This window comes from Arachis ipaensis, chromosome B02 (assembly GCF_000816755.2).
Source record: "Arachis ipaensis cultivar K30076 chromosome B02, Araip1.1, whole genome shotgun sequence".
In the NCBI taxonomy this organism is placed as follows: Eukaryota; Viridiplantae; Streptophyta; class Magnoliopsida; order Fabales; family Fabaceae; genus Arachis; species Arachis ipaensis.
The window spans coordinates 108,274,007-108,274,320 of record NC_029786.2 but is presented as its reverse complement, the minus strand read 5'-3'; positions in this window follow the sequence as shown (position 1 = coordinate 108,274,320).

Below are 314 nucleotides of genomic sequence, written 5' to 3'. Positions count from 1 at the left end.
CGTTACATTGCGGCGATTTTTTTTATAATTAGCGGTAATTTTAAACTGCTGCAAAATCAAAGACCGACGGCTTAGGATATTGCCCTGATTATGGCCGCGGAAATTAGATTTTGCGGCAATTTCCAGTAACCGCTAGTATAACCGTCATTGAATTAGTATTTTGCGGCAACTAATTTTTTATATATTAGACTTTGATTATGCCCAACAACTGAGGCTACTAATATAGTCCACAAAAGGATGCAATAAGTAACAACAGAGGGATGGATGCATATGGATTGTTAAATTTGAAAGAGGAATGACTAATTAAATTTAAA